The sequence below is a fragment of the Siphateles boraxobius genome, unplaced genomic scaffold (assembly GCF_051911475.1).
Source record: "Siphateles boraxobius isolate OS27281-9 unplaced genomic scaffold, OSU_SipBor_1 22, whole genome shotgun sequence".
NCBI lineage: Eukaryota > Metazoa > Chordata > Actinopteri > Cypriniformes > Leuciscidae > Siphateles > Siphateles boraxobius.
In genome coordinates, this window is record NW_027508833.1 from 29,408,564 (window position 1) to 29,422,869 (window position 14,306).

General features: G+C 38.5%; 1 protein-coding gene across 9 annotated transcripts in view; it reads left to right on the plus strand.

Annotated features, from left to right (window-relative positions):
• ehbp1 (EH domain binding protein 1) overlaps positions 1-14,306 on the plus strand; it is a 153,825-nt gene that overhangs the window by 130,755 nt on the left and 8,764 nt on the right. The window lies entirely within an intron of this gene.

Sequence of the window (14,306 nt, forward strand, 5' to 3'; positions counted from 1 at the left end):
AATCGCAAACTCTTTTTCTTTTTTTTCTCCCTCTCTGCTGTTCTCTTTCTTCTGTTGTCTCTCTTTCAATTCTCTTTTTTCCCTTTCCTCTCCCTCTGTCCTATTCTTTCTCCTCCATGGGATTTGCATGCTAGTTCGGTAGCTTGTCCACTCTAATTTTAAAGACCAAAGACCTCGTTTAGCCTTCCTGCTAAGCGTGCGCCGTGAGTAGCAGAAAAGTAAGCTTGGAGACAAACGCAGGAATTCGGCTCATAAGGATGGCTTTTATCGGCACGACCAAAGGCCAGCGCTGGATCAGGAGGTGACTGCCTATTCAGGTTTAGTGCTGGACTATGTGCTCGACTTCAAGAGCTGGTTAACATCAGAATGGTCCATTTTCGGCTACTGGCTTTTGCGGCCTTTGTTCTTCCCACTGGTTTTAATTCTCACCGGACCGTTACGTGCGCAGCGTAGATCTCCTTTGTGAAGTCATGTATTCTCGCTGCCTAATATCAACAGGTTAGACCTTTAGCCTCAATTAATGTATGATGTAAGACATTAGCGCTACTCTTGAATTAAACAAAATGAGTGTAATTTCTCCTTGCATTTGTCCAGTCTATTGTGATGTTCTCTGTAAGCGAGAAAGAAAAACGCCTCACATCAGCCATTTTTAATCTCTGAGGCTGTTTGAATGTTCGAGAGGCAAAAACAATTTAATTAGTTAAGTTGCATTGACTTTACATTCAAACCACCAACCAGCAACCCCTCCCTCCAAAAGCTTTTCCCAGATGTGAAGAGGGTTTTTTTTGGTCTGGTGTCAGGCTTTCAAACATTCTTTAACAGTTGGATGAAAGAGGATTTTAAGGAAGATTAGAGAAGGGGATCCTCCAGGCATTGTCTGAGAATCTTAAGATAAAACGCACGGGGTGGATAGTGTCTGCGGAGGGGGGTGGGGGGGTTTGTTGGTTGCAGGAGATACGGCCTGCATTGTGAGACATGTAATTTAGATTTTTATAGCGGCACGGAAATTACGATGAGTCGCCATCATAGCGCTCCCTCTCATCCCCGTTTGTTTTCATTTTCCCTCTATCCCTCTCTTTCATCCCCCCCCCCCAAAATATGTGTTTGCAGTGGCCTTGCTGTCCTCTAAATTGTTGGTGTGAAGTTAAGTTAAACGCTGCTACATGTGGCATTGCAGGCAGGCAGTGATATGCCTGATTAACATTTTCAAAAAGGGGCACAATGATGGCGCTTATTATAATCTCCCTTTTATTGAAGCATCTTGAGGCCTTTTCATCTCTCTCTCCCCCCCATCCCCTTGACTGCCATTCCAGTAAGACCCAGCCAAACGCAGCTAGTGCCGTGCCACTGCGGCTCCATACGCGTGGAAAAACAGAGAGCCACTCTCTGCAACGCCAGCCAAGACCTCAATGATCTGCTGTTTTTTGTTGTGTTTTTGTGGCACTGGTATGTGTGTGTCTTTCTTTTTCATTTTTATTGGATTTTTCTCTGTAATGTAGAGGACGGTCGAGAGGAGACGGGAATGGGTTTGTGTGATGCAGGCGAGATTTGAACTTGCATATCATGTGTGCAACACCCTACTTTTTGTCGCAAACACATAAGCTACTGTTCAATGAAAATTTCTTTGACACATATTTTGGAAAAGAAATCTAACAGACACTAACAGATCTGACATTTAAAGTATTTCTTTAAGTTGGGCTTTTGAATGTCATTCAATAAAGGTGTTGTTAAATTTGTTTTTAATTTTATTACATTCGATTTTTTTCAGAGAAGTTCTCATTGTGAAAAAGGCTTAGCAAAACAGTTTGGGTGCGTGGGACTCGGTTTGCATAATTGATCATTATTTGGTTTACAAATTGTCTCCTGACAACATAATTGAATTTCAGTCATGCACTTAATTAATAGACCTTTTCATATGGAAACTGATTAAGACACACTTTACAATTAAGTGTAATGACGCGGGATTGGCCTGTAATTAGGTGCATTCACGTGCTAACAGGCCTGCTATGCTAGCTCAGTTGTTGTTCATTTCCCTTTGTATGGACCTCTTTAGGCTACACATTCCTCTAGCGTACTACCTGAACCTTATCAGCACACAGCGTCTCTCCCCAGCCCACCTTTAACATGCTAAAACACGCTAACGACACCCAAAACAGCTCATTTGAGCTAATGGAAATGACCATTTAAATGCTATTGTTCTGCTGTTAGCCGCTTAGTAGAGATGGAGAGATAAGCGAGGGAAGCTACTTTTATAGTTACTGTAGGGAGGAGACTCATTATCAATTTGTCCTTAAGCAAACCTGAGGAAAGAAAAAGAGAGAAAAAAATGGAAGGGTGGGCAGAATCGACAATGCAGATGTGTGGAGGGCGGCTAATAGTGTTAGCACATCCATTACTCTCCTCAGCTTAATTCATTAAGCAAATTGGGCGGGAACCGTATTGGCCTTGTTGAAATACGTGCAATATGACACCTCTCAAATTTGTTCTAACACATGGCCCGGGGAGGGGAGACGACCGCTGTAATGGGGGAGGAGGAGCAAATTATGCAAAGACACTGCAGGAGGGAAATGACTACAACGCAGAGGGAGTTGCACCTCTGCACTCAACTAACCCATTTTCCTTCACTCTAAGCCATGTCACATTCATTCTCCTATCTTGTTCTACCTTTTGAACTTAAAGGGATAGTTCACCCAAAAAATTAAAACTAATTTATTCAATCTAATGTCATTCCAAACCTGTATGACTTTTGTTCTTCTTTGGAGCACATATTGTGTAGAGAATGTTGTTTTGGACAACACTGACTTTCATTGTTTAAACAAAATTAGTTGAGACATTCTTCAATATATCTTCTTTTATACAATGCACATTATATTACTTGGTGCAAGCTGGAACGTCTGTTAAATAATAATAATAATAATAGGGACTTTTTAAATGCTTTTGACAGTCATCTTAAAAGCTGAACATCTAGGGGGCCAGCAGATGTTACACCCTCCGCAATCGTTTGCTCAGACGTTTACTTGGAAAACGGATTAAGCAAATAAAAGCAAATAATATATTAGCAAGAAAAACATTCTGCAGGTGTTGACAGGACCTTGCTGCTTGTGCTAATTTGTCGTCTCTACAGGTAGCAATTTCAGCATCTCTCAGGGTTCGGTGTGAATCTAAATGGAGTGTTGCTCAAGCTCTGATAACCCCCCAGAATTTCACACCTCTAGTATGTAAACAGAGAGGTAGAGCGGAGATAACCGAGATACTCCTAGTCCTAAATGGCTACAACCTATCCTTAATGCACACTAATGTTTTACCAAAACACTTATCCAAATAGGTGGGGCCAAGGCTACCACCTTTGTTAATGCTAGTTTAAAAGTCTATTATAGTTCATATTTGCTGGTAGTTTGTTTCTGTAACTGCAAACGATTTACATCTGTTGACCCACAAGATTTTTCCGATAATTGTCAAAAGCATCTTTAAAGTCCTTGTTAAAATTATTGCTCATGCTACGTGATATAATGCTTCATCATAAATGAAAACCAATTTCCATTCACATTTCTTTCCTCTGTGGAACACAAAAGAAGATATTTTATTTTTATTTATTTTTCATTTAGTGTTGTTTTGGACCCTATTGACTTCATCATATTGACAAAAACAGTTGAAACTTTCTTCAAAATATCATCTTTTGTGTTCAACAGAAAAAGTAAGTTAAAAAAACTTGAAGACGAGTAAATTCCTTTAAGACTTGTCATCTAAATGTCTTGTTTCTTTGTGTATTATGCCTAAAAATCATACATTTACTGAGAAAATACAGAAGAAGTTGTAAATTTGTGTCAATTTTAGCACTTAATTAAGGTGCAGTCAACTCAACACCATTAGTTTTGGTCCAAGAACAAGAGATGGGGGCAGGAATGCAAGCAGTCCTTTTCCATTTGGCTTTGTGCAGATTTTGAGAAGCTTCATGCAATCACAGATACATATGTATGTGCTCATTGCTCCCTCCTGGAAGGCACCTTTTTACATGTACATGTCTACTGGGGTCCCCCCACCCTTGCAAACAGGCCTCCCCTCTGTCAGCTAATCAGTACTCAGCTAGATGCATTGTGACACTATGCAAATCTATTTACATTGGAATAGGGGAATCAGGGGATCCTAAACTCAGGCATCGAAGTTGAAGAAAGAATACCCAAGGCCAACAAATAAATGAAAGTTTGCTCAAATCCGTGAGATAATGGGGTCTGTGTTCAGACTTACCACAGTGGAGAGATAAACACAGGGATTACTTGGGGGTTTTGCATCAGTTGCTTTCTGCTGGGTGGCCTTACTTGTCAAAAAGGGAGAAAAGGGGAGAGAGAGAGAGAGAAAGAGAATAGGGGGGGGAAAAAACGTTTAACGCAAGGACATTCACATGGCGCATTGAGAAAAGAAGTACCGCTAATTCCATCAAAGCCAGAGAAATCAACCATTAATTTATGCTGCTCTCTCCCTCCCCCTCTAGCTATTGTTGCTTTGGTTGTTGATCATTTCGGTAACATCTGGTCCTGGGTTTTTTTTTGGAGGCCAGTTAGTGTCAAGCAGATGACCCCCATCAACATGGCCAAAAAAATCCCTCTGGTGTCTCATGCTGTCGCTGTCGTCCTGTTGGTAAGAACAGAAAATGCAGGGTTTGTGTGTGAATATCTCATGCAAAAAACAAAACAAAAATCAAACATTTTAACTAATGATAGTAGGTGAAAACTTAACATTTATGCAAATTTTATCCAAAGTAACTTACATATTCTCATTTATACATTTGATCCGCCCTTAAAAATTTAGCCAATGACCTTGATGTTGCTACTGCCATGCTTTACTTTTTAAGCTACAGTCAGGAACTCTTACATTTAATAGTGTCAAGGTTTGCAGTCAATTAATGTGGCCAAAATATGAAGCCATTACAACAAAAGACCATTCAATAAAATTGAAAGCTGGAGTATTTGGTACCAAGCGTTTCCTCCTCAGATCTTCATAATTGTTATGGTTGCACAGGAGTGGACGATTCCTGTTAATATATATTTGGAAAGATGGAAAGATTTGGTATTTGAATCAACGGCTTTGCCGAGGAGCAGATTATGACTTCCATGGTGACTCCTTCCAGCTTTGGGGAAATGAGCTGTTGACATTCTTCAGGGTCATCATCCAAGATAGCAGGCCAACCAGCAGGATTTACCCGATAAACCAATCCAACTAGACCTTTATCCATTTCACTACGGCAGGGGTGAGTTGGAGATGGGTTAGAACTAATGTTTTTCTCTTTCCATCAAAACGTGAGCCATTTGGTCAGCCAGTATAGATACTGTCATCATGACTAAGCCCTTGGGCTAAAATATATTTCCTAATAAACAGCTTTTTTAATTGCATGCTTATAAATTATAACTAGAGTCTAACATTTTCTGCGTAACTAATCCTGGTTTGTACTGTGGTATGATTTTCAGAGAACATTGTTGGTCTGTGGGGTATTTTCTCTCAGACTGTACGAGTAGATTGAACAGCCAAGAGTGGATTCAGTACGAGTATGATAGGGTCTTTGAAGAAGAATCGTTTACACCTTCTGTCATCTCGCAAAGAACATCATCTTTGCCCACAAAGCCTATGTCTGACAATGTCTGAGTCCTCTCCACCTTGGTCAAAATAATTTTTTCCCATAATTCTCTTGTGTAACCTGGGGCTAGCGTTGCTCCCCGCTGTGAGGTAGACCCAGAGGAAAGACAAAAGCACAATGAAACAGGGAGCTTACCACCAACCGCTCTCACTGGAGCTCTGGAGTAGGGCCCACTATACACCGCTGCCTCTCCAGTTCTGTCCCAATGCTAATGAGCCGGCTCTGATCTTGCCTCTGCTTCCCGTGTTTTCAACATCTTCAAGGACCACATGGCGCTAGCAAAATAAAGACAACCAAATGAGAATTTTTAACGCTTTTTGTGTCAGCGACTCAGCGCCTTTCAGCCGGCTCACTCATTTAATATTCCCCCCGAGAAAGAAAGGACAGAGGAAAGAAGAAAAGAAAAAAGGTAAAATGTGCAACAAGGAGTTGCTGGAGGGAAAGGGGGAGGCGTCACTTGCATTCCTCCTCCGATTTATTGCAGAGAATCGGAACTATCTAAATCGTAAAACAGAAATGCCGTGACCTTAGTGTTCTCGTTTCACTCGTTTCCATTAAAACAAGACACCCAAAATTTCAATTTTTGCCCAATGTCGACGCTGAGTTTCATGATATCAATAACAGCTCCAGAACAAGAGGGGGCAGATAAAGGGTGAAAGAGGGCCCGGGTCTGACGGAGTCTCCTGCCAGCTGTTCACACACTCCTTTTTAATAGCTGCGTTCTCTATACAGAGGCACAAGGCAGTGCGTCGCATTAGCGCTGGAGACCACTAGTTAATAGGATGATGTCTTTTAGCTTTTGTTATGAGATTATTAACCGGGATAGGTTTCTGCTCTCATCCGAGTCGCTGCTCTGAGGGCCTGTTGAGCACAAGTGGTAAAATACAGCATCCCCACATTGTGCTGTGCTTGTATGGCAAAAGGCTTTTAATGAAACACCTTTTCGGAGGCTTCACCAGGTGATCTTTTTTTTTACCGCTCTCATCTGCCACTCACACAGCTTTAATTACCTGAAGTACTCAGCTTTTTCCAAAGGCCCTTGATTCTGCCCCTGTGTTCAGCGCCCCAAAAGCAGGTTTAAAGTGTGTGATAGAGTGAAATGATAGTATTTGTCAAAATAAGAAAGGAGAGGACCTCTGGCTCCAGTGTTTCACCCTGAAGGTCATATTATATCTTAGGTCTTATTTTATTATTTAAGGTCTTATTTTTTTGTTTGTTTACACTTGCGTTTTAGAATTAACTTGGTTGATTTAATCTTTATAAACCTATTATTTGCTCTCTCTCTCTCTCTCTCTCTCTCTCTATATATATATATATATATATATATATATATATAGATGGATAGATAGATAGATATATAGATAGATATATATATATATTCATTTTTTTAATTGGTATCTATTAACCTTATTCGAGTACAAACTGTTGATTAACATTCATTTTACTTACTGACACTTTCAATATCTACATTTAGTATTTACATTTATATTGTCACCCTCATTCTAAATTCAGAGATTTTATTTGTTGCGTATACAATGCAACACACACACACACATATATATGTATATTATATAATATTATATGTAATTTGGTGCAAATCATATGTCATCATGTGTGAGATTACAATTAACTAATTTGGATTTGATTAGACTGTTTATTATTGTTCCTGTAGTTTAAACAATAGAATGGCACAACAACGGCAGATTCATGGGTTCGATTCCCAAGAAAAAAATGTAGATCTCAAATGCAGTGTAAGTTGCTTTTGGATAAAATAATCTGCCAAATGCATAAATGTAAAGACAATAACTCAAACACTAAACAAATGTCAAACAATATCTATGGTACCGTTTCATCCATCAAGCATTTTTTCATTTCATCCATTCTTCTGTCATTTTGCATCATTATTTATCGCGAGTGCTGTTGTGAAGAGGGCTGTAATTGTTGTTTTGTAATGTAAACTGCCTGTCTTGGCTGTTACGCTCATCGGGAAGCTGCGATAGTGGACAGGCAGCCCAGGGATTAAGGAGCAAGGAACGGCCAACACTAGCTGATAGTCTGTCAGTCTGTGATAATGTTTATTGATTAAAAAGAAGGGTGGAATACAAACACAGTTTAATAGAGTAAGGGGCTGCAGGCAGAGATGGACATATTTGTGATTCCTGGTGCTTAACTCAGACAGGCAGGCTACAATTTATATAGTCTCCACTGTTACTCCCCATGTCAAAATATTGCTTTAAAGTAGAATAACCATTTTTGATGGATATGGAAATTCATTAGACATTAGGTAAAAGGAGAAAAAATACACACATTGGAATGTAGTTCCAAAATAGAAAAAAAAAATCTATTATCTGCCATTTGTTTGTTTTGCCCCTGCCAAACTCGACATAAAGTGCTAGGGGACTGGGGTGTTTGCAGAGGAGTTGTTTGTGTTAACAGCGCTGAGGGGCGGGTGAGAGACGAGTATTAAGGTACAGACTATCTTCTGTCAGTCCCTCACTGAACGTTTAAACAATTACATGAAAGGATGTATGATAACGGTGTATGTATAGCCAAGACTTTTCTGTCATTAAGGGCGACTTAAGCGATCCTGTTTTTCTCCTGCGGTTCTTCTCTCCTCGCTGTAAGGCCGCTCCGCTTATGAATCCTTCCTCATAAGCCGCAAAGCAAGCAACTGAAGGTCAATAATACCCGGTGGCAATTGAAAACCCAGTGACGGGGACACTCTGCGAGGAATTAAATTGTAATGCGCTTTGACTGCTCATGTTCCATTAACTCAAATATGTCAGTCTGTGATCATGAATTGATAACGTGTTTCCTTAAACGTTGAATATTATCAGTGCTCATATTTAGAACATGTATTTATTTTCCGCTTTAAGATTTAAGTGATTTAATACAGTGGGTTTTTTTTGTATGTCATTTAATTATGTTTTAGTTATTTGGATGATATTCTTTAAGTGGTTTAATTCTATTTTAATCTCAAAATAATTATCCGTGTCTTCAGTAGAGTATATTGAAGCTTTTGAAGATCTCTGTTTTCTACATGTCTCTTTGATTTTTCAGGGTCTCGGTCACCTAAAGAGGCTGATCCCCAGATAAATAGCAAACAGGGGAAAAGGTTAGTGGTTAACTAGGTTGGCTTAAACAAGAGAAAATGTGTTCGGTCCATTTTGAAACTAGTGATGGGCGTCTTAAAGCACAATGGCCGGGGCTTTATCCTGAGATTAGGTATTGTGGTTAAAGCTAAACTACCTTCCATCAGAGCGGCGCAAGGCGAGTGCTGCCCTTTCAGCCCAAGCTAACAAGACTTCTCCACATTGCAGACCCACTCAGAGTAATTAAATCAATCCTTTTGTTCTCACCGCTCTCTCCTTCAGTGACGAGTGAAGATCTGATTATTGCCTTCATGCATATTCAAAAAGACTCCCTGACTGGGCCTTAATGAGCTTCCTCTCAATCGCACAAGATTCATCTTGTTCTTTCCCCCCTGTTTACTTATTTTTTTTATTTGTCTCTCGCTCTCTTTTTCATGCATTCTCACTCCTGACAACAACAAAAAAAGAGGGAAACGGCAGTCAGACGCACAAAATGAATGAGTGAGGAGAGTCAGCCCACTTAAAATAAATCGTAAATGTTCAAAAAGTGACTGAGTGGTGGAGGAGTGGAGATCTTCCCCTTCAAACTCTGATAGACAAATTGGATTACTGGGTATTGCATTAAACAGAAAACGGGTGGATAAGAAACGAGAAGAGCTTGCTGTGATCACAGGGTTTAATATATTTCTTTTCTTTTTCTTTTCTTTATGGCCTCTTCTCTCCACCCCCAGCCTGTTTTTTTCTTTCTTCTTTTTTTCAGTAAAGACACCCAGCTCTTAGCAGGACTCAGGATTAATTTGTAATTGTTCTGGTTTCTTAATGCTTTAGAAAGATTTTTATCTAAATCAAATGAGGGGGAATTTTGTAATTAAACAAAATGCCAAGCAAAACAATCACCCTGTTGTGGAGGTTTACTTCAGAGTTGTTTGCTTTTTATCATTCTGTAAATATCTAAATAAGGTTCTAATTTAAAATAATAAAAAAATAGAACCTTCAATTCACATAATTAATTTGCTATTCACATCGTTTAGCCTAATTAATTACATGCCTTGCAAATGAAAAACAATCTTATTTAAGCATTTTGGCAACTTTTGGAAAGATCTTGTACGCTAATGTTTCCAAAATATCAAGTTGTGGTTTTTATAACCAGTTGCTAAACCAGCTCAGATATTTAATTCATATTTTGGATTTGTGACAGTCGTGCCTGGAGCTATTTAGGGTGTATTTGATATGAATCGGGTGTATATCTGTTTAAAGCTATAGTCTAGCTATAATATAACCTAAATATGTTCACATGAAACTTTGCATTTGGGTGACTTGAGGTTTGTTTCGTCTATGTGTGTGTGCTGTTAAGTGTTAGTAAATAATCAGTAAAGGTTGAGGGGCAGATTGTGAAATGTGTGAGGATTTCATTAATGCTATCTGTTTTGAATGCAACAGTGGCTGAGATGACTATCTTAATCTGATTGGGCTGCAGGGCCCAGATCACCCTGCCACGGACACAGGCCCTCGGGCCTACCAGGCAAGCCTGGCCCCTGTATGTGTCTCTCTCTTGAGTTTTGTAAAGTGATTGCAATTGAGACTGATCAGCCAAGCTAGGGAAGCAGGTTCTGTGTATTTTTAGATCGATTTTATTCAGTGCTCTGGAGAAAATAAATAATGTCAAAGAAATAAAGTGCCGTCAAATCATGTAATAATTTAGATAAATTATTATAAATGTTTTTATAATTAGAAAAGTGTTATAATTTGCTAACTTCTCTCATTATTTGTCTTACAAATGCAAAAAGATGTTTTAATTCATACTATATAGAATTTAATGAATCATTTACAAGTGCACAAAAACATTTTAATCCTTTAAATTAATATAATATTTTTAGTTTATCATTACTGAAATATATACTTCAACAAATATATTTTTCTAAAATGTAGAAATGAAAATCAGCTGGAAAAAAAAGTGCTCAAGCACCCAGAAACAAAAATAGCATATTGTGGGGTTGAACGGGCACTGCAAGACTATGAAAATATTTTGATTTGGTTTAAACTGTATTGTCTGTGTAAACTTATGGTATTTTTATTTTACATAATCTTAAATTAGATTCATTTAAATATAACAAGGAAAGAAAAAAAAACTTCAAGGCAAAGAAGATTTTATTTAGGTCTATTTATTTGGTAACACTTTACAATATGGTCTTATTTATTAACATTAATTAACCATTAGTTAACTAGCAATGAGCAATATATTTGTTACAGTATGTATTCATCTTTGTTAATGTTAGTTAATACAAATCCAGCTGTGAATTATTTGTATGTGTATTAGTAAATGTTTAAATTAACATTAACTAAGATTAATAAATGCTGTATTGTATTGTTCATTCTTAGTTCATGTTACCCAAGTAGTTACCTAATGAAACCTTATTGTAAAGTGTTACCATTTATTTATTTATTTATTTTTCTTTGTACTTTTTGCAATTTCAGGACATCAGTTATTTGGATTGTCCCCATCAAAGGTCATAGTTTAAGTGTTGGCACTGTAGAATGTGTATTTCAGAGTTTTTATGCGTGTTATTTGTTTTAGTGGTAAAGCGAGGACTTCTTTCATGCTGTCAGGGCTCTGTCAGTGCCGAAGCTCAGGCAATGGCCTCCAGGATGCGGCTACTAATCCGTCATTCCCTTACAATGTCACACAAGCTTAATATTACCATTTATTATTTGCTTGTTTCATTTGACTGTGCGTCGCTACAATGACCTGTCACTGCACACTTTATCCCTTCCGAGCTGCACTATTTAAAAGTTGACTACAATAATCCAGGCTTGATTCCTAAATCCCGGACCCCCTCTTGCCCCCCATCCCCCCCTCCCGTCTACTGCGTTGTCGTCAAATGCAAAATTTCACACATCTGGCACTGGCAGACATGAGAGCGGCTCCCCTGGTGGAGGGCTGGGGAGTTTTGGTGGGGGTGAGTGACAGGGCCGTCGTCCCACTGGGGGCAGCCTCTGGCTTTGTTGTGGCTAGCGGATTTGTCTCTCTCACATGACCAGCGTCACAGTCACATGGTGCCAAGCAACAGCGTGATGGAAAAAAGATCCAAGGTGCAAGTTCCCACATCAGACTCTTATTTAAGATCCGCCCTTTGTCACCCCCACCCCGTCCTCGTAATGGCTCTGTGCACACAGACAGACTGTCATTTTTGCTTGTTTTGTTTTAAACATATCCAGTCCTGGCTTCTGATTGGTCAATACAGAATGCTGAAATCTATGATACAGTAACATTTATGGCTTGTTCACCTGTTGCATAGCAACTATCTAAATGAAAAGATGTCATTCAAAAAAATATTTTTTTACTAAAATTGTGTGTCCTTTTATATTTAATATGTAGAAACTGTTTTTTTTTAAACGATAAAACACTGAAAGCTGCATGCTGTAATGTAAATGTAGTCACAACTGAAGCGGTTGCAAGCACTCTGCTGCACAATATACTATGAATTCTCGTACTTTGATTAAATAACCTTTTTTGGCAGTATAATATGAACATAAATGCTAGGTATAATTGTCTGTGTTTGGCCCACAGTTACAGTAAATGCACATTAAAGTCTTCCAGGATCACTCAGATGCACAGATCTTTATTTAATGGTGTGGCACTGTAATTCTCATCTTAAGATCTATAAAAGTTCTACTGCATCTTTAAGTCCTCACATCAGTAAAAAGAGTGAGTGTGTTTGTGTACAGATGCTAATTCTGTTGTTGATGCTGTCAGGAACAGACAGGTATCACAGGAGCATAGAGTAGGTGATGTGATTACATAAGCTTAAAGGATCTTTCATCTTTTCTCCTCTTTCATCCCTCTTCAAAGACATAATTAGTGTCACAAAAATGCTCAGAATACTGACATCGGAGTCATTTTTCCTGAACCCACTTAACCGGTTTACCTCACGGCCCAAACTACCAAACCCCACAGTGTCTGCTTACCTTTGATACCTTCTGAGGTCAAATAAAGTTTTGAATCGAGATGACATCGCTTGGTCAGACAAAACCAACAAAAGGTGAAATCTTTGTCCCCTAGAATGTTATCAACTTACTTTGTCTTTTTTCGTTTTACATTTATAAAAACTTTTTTCTATTTTAGATTATTTTTAAATGTCATTTATTCCTGTGATGGCAAAGCTGAATTTTAAGCATCATAACTCCAGTCTTCAGTGCCACATGATCCTTCAGAAATTGTTATAATATGATGATTTGGTCCTCAAGAAACATTTCATCAATCATCAATGTTGAAAACACTTGTGCTGCTTAATATTTTTGTGGATGCCATTTTTTTTCAGGGTTCTTTGATGAATAGAAAATTCAAAAGACATCTTTATTTGCAATATAAATCTTTTGTAACATATATAAAAATCTTTACTTTCACTTTTGATCAATTTAATACATCCTTGCTGATTAAAAGTATTTATTTCTTTAAAAATATTCAAATATTACTGACACCAAACGTTTGAATAGTAGCAAACATTGCACTCCAGATATGCAGACACATCAGACAGCTGTTTTTTGCCATTAGAATTAAACTAAGCCTTGGAGTTTCTTACCTGTCATACATTCAGCCCCTGAGCAATGTGCGGGCCTCCATCTGTAGTTTCCGACTCTGTCAGTTCGGCATCCGCACATGTAGACCTAAGGCACAGGACATGTGCTTTTGGATGGGATCGGATCTGAAGCTCTGAGGCTGCACAAAGACCTGGAGTTGAAGCTTTAATCCCAGTCAGCGAAGGAAAGTAACCAGCCTTCATTAATCCTGCTCTAATCCAGAGGCATCTCTGTTTTACTGACAATGCCCGTACGTTGTGAAGTGTCTAATATGTGGCTAAATATGGTAGTGAACACACATCTGGATAGCTTCCTAATGTGCGTGTCAGTCTGGGCTGTTGAGAAAAGCCTGTCAGATAATCTCATTTGATGCACTTTATACTCGTTGGAGGTGTGAGAAAAGTGCTTAACTTATCCGTTCCAGAGAAAGTCGGTCAAAAGTGTGCGTGTTCCTTTCTGTTAAGGTGTGTATTTAAAGGCCGCTTTGGAAATTAAACTGTTGTATTGAGGTTTAAGGTGGAGATTTGTGGAACTTGAATGGTTGGCTAATTAATATTTACAGACGTCTAGCGTGTCTGGGTAATTTGTGGGAATTTTGGCTATAAATAATTTGGTAACGCTTCCTTTTACAGTCCTGTTCACCATGTACATACTATGTACTTATTATAGTAATTACAATAACTGGGTAATAACTAGGTACTAACCCTGAACCTACCCCTAAACTTAACCTTAACCCATGTACTTGCCTTATATTACCCAGTACTTTCTTAGGTAAGTTAACGCACTGTAAAATTAAGCATTATTACCCAGTACTTTCTTAAGTAAGTACACGTAAGTTAACATACTATAAAAGAAAGCGTTACCAATAATTTGTGATGATTTCTGAGCAGTTTTTAGAAAACAGAATGAAAATGTAATGTTAAATTCTGTACTCTTTTCTTTTGAAGATATTTATTTTAGTTGTATTTTTCTGAAGCCGGCCTCCTAGCACCCACTTACAGCCCACT